Raw genomic sequence first — 3034 nt, 5'->3', positions numbered from 1 at the left:
TTAACTTCTTATGAGATTTCTGTCTTGTGCTAGTGCTGGCTTGAGAAGTCACTCTAGCCCAGTACTACTGTGTCCACAGAGAAGCATACATCTTAGCTAGGAGACAGTAGCTAAGAGCTTCAGTGCTTGACTGGGAGCAAAGCCTGCCTACGGGAGTTACAAAAAGCCTCAGTATTAAAAAGCCCTACCCTCTTACCTTTGAAAAGTGAACTTACCTCCTATGGGCAAAGGGGAGAACGCAGATAGGCAGCAGGGGCTGACAGATGCTGGAGCTCAGCTATGCCGTCTCTGGCATCCCTTCACAACGGTGCTCAGTCATGGGGAAGTACAAGCACTCATGCACTCGGTTTTGGGAGGTGTAGGCTGGTAGGTTGTTAGGAGTAACACGTTTCCTGTTCAAAGAGAATGAGAGGCATGTCAACAGGGTGGGCTGGCTCACTTCTGACTAAACCCTGACAGTTTCAAATCCTGAATAGGGGCTGCTGTAGCTGGAGTGACAGTTTCATAATTTGAGCAGGAAGTAAGAGCACGAACGCAGGTTCCGTTCTTCATCAAACACACAGCTAGCAAATACTTAAAGTAGCTTCCATGACATTTATACTTACTAAACTTGTACATTCGATTTCTTGAAATAGATTCCATACATCTGATTCGACTAAGAAAACCTTTCTGCTTTAAATCCTATAGCTCAGAGAGAGCAAACGTGCAGACTTTTTTGTTTTCCAAAAAATCCAATGGAGACTTTCTGATTATCCAGTTACTAACTTTTAAGAAGACGTCCAACTTGCCAGAAGCCTGAAAAAGAGACTTTCAATGGCCACTTAGTTTTCTCCCCATGCAGCTGTCCCCACCCATGTTATGCCCTGAAAGGAAGGAATAAAGTGCAAGGGGACTAGGGGTGATCAGAAAGGAGTATCTGGCACCCACAGGGTTTTTCAGTATCAAAAAGGGAACTCAGGAGTCTTAATGTCACTGTCCAGTCTCTACTTGCTCTAACCAGACCTAAACAGCAGTGTCAACAGTGTTAGTTTTACAGCACAGGGCTGGCCTGCCAAGCCTCTAACAGAGCAGAAAGTCGACTCTATTTCCCTACTCAGCCAGATCCCCTTTGGCAGCACCTCATCCAAACCCTGCCCTCTTCCAGGCAAAGGGGCTGTGAGTTGCACAGTTATGTCCTGTTCGTGGTTCCCAAGGGGGGAAAAGGGCACAGTGTCAAGTCACAACTCCAGAAGGAACCATGGCTACGCATCAACCTGATGCCTATAGGTTTTGTACTTCTCACTCTCCTAACCCTAGTCCTAGCTCTACCTTAACCTGAAGCCTGGGCTGGTGGGAGTCCTCCCAGCACGAAGCCCTCACTGCCACAACCTGATCTGCTTTGGAGACAACCCAATTAAATAACCTCACATATGGCTGGTGGAAATTGTTTATTTGTGTAAGTTTCCATCATACTTGCACACATGTAGGGGACCCAAATGTCCCTTCTCTAGTAATGTGAGAGTTACGGATGGCAATGAAACAACATGGGAAATGCAAAAAATAAAGGAAAGCAGGAAGACACTCTGTCCTGGGCTTCTCCTTGCTCTGAAGCATTTTCAGATCAAACAATAAGAAAGATACCCTTTTTGTTTCATCCTGGGTTCACTATGGAAGGCCTTTTTCTGCTGTCTCAGGTACACAAAATCCTTCCAGGACAGACCTAGTAGTGAAGCCATCTAAAAAGCTCCTCATGGGCACCCATTGCTGAGCACAGGGAGAAAGAAGCACAGCAGCCACTCCACTGTTCACCTGGCTGAGATGTCCTGGCTGCATCTCAAGCTGGTTCTACCAACCTAGCTGGTCTCCTACAGCACTTTCTGATCCAGTTTATACCACCTCAATACCAAGCTCACAGAGGCAGATATGCTGTACCTCCCCGTGCTGCTGCAGCTTCTCCTTGACATCACAAAACAGAGACAAAAATAACATGAAAACTGCCTGAACACTTCACTCTTGCTGCTGTCATATCCTCTTCCCATAACAAAGCAGCAGCCAAGAATAGATGCCTTTTAAGGGATTACAAGTAGCAAAAAAGTTCACCAGAAGAAAAATAGCCCAGATCACATTAAAGGCCAAAATTACGTCACTGAGTCAGTTATTAGTCCAAAACTCTTCCCTTTACAAGTCATGGGGGACAGCCCAGGAACCTTGTGGAAAACATCACCAGCAGGCAGCCAGTCTGACAGCAGCCAGGCCTGGCCTCATCCCTCACAGCGGGGAGAACAAGGAAGGCTGATTTTTGGACGATGAAAGTCGCTTTCCTACTGTGCATAAGCTCATTCAAACGAGGGAGCAGAACCACAGAACGGCTCTGGGTAAATTCACCAGCAAAAAGATGCAGGAAGGAAAAATGAAAAATGTCTTTGTGAATTAAACAAAATTGGGGGAGGTTGGGAAGGGGGGCAGAGTAGAAATATGAATGCAATGAAGGTCCAAGGCATTGAAGTGCTTTCAGGAATACTCCTGGTGTAAAAAATGGCTCCTTTTCACCCCATAAGGAATTTTGTCATTAGTTTGTGCTGCTCCCACTGCAGCCATGCATCATTCCAGCTACTTGGTAGGAGCAGTGGCTGCACAAAGGAAACCTTTTTGGATGGGTGAAAGAGAAAGGCGCAGGGTCCCTTTCTAGGAAGGATTTTGCCAAGTTTGCAATCCCTTTGAAAACTGGAAGGCAGCATTTTTAGAGCCTTATGAGTTCCCTTCTCACTCTGTCGTGCCTAGAAAGGAAGGTCTGAAACCTGGATTTTATTCCTTGGGGAGACAGAATGGGAAGGGTTTGCAGGGATGTGGCCAGTCATCCTTAGCACACCAAACCTGACCCACTGAGCCCTGCTCTCCTCCCCTGGGCATCAAGCGGCCCTGTTGGCCTCAGAAACAAAACACAGGGGTAAAAACGAAGAGCCCTGCAAAAGCAAAATTAAAAAAAAAAAAATAACCCAGAGCCCAGCTGCCCCTATGTGAGGGACAACAGCGATGGCGGCGCCGTGAGCTCACA

This window comes from Anas acuta, chromosome 2, assembly GCF_963932015.1.
Source record: "Anas acuta chromosome 2, bAnaAcu1.1, whole genome shotgun sequence".
NCBI lineage: Eukaryota > Metazoa > Chordata > Aves > Anseriformes > Anatidae > Anas > Anas acuta.
Note: the sequence above shows the minus strand (reverse complement) of the source record.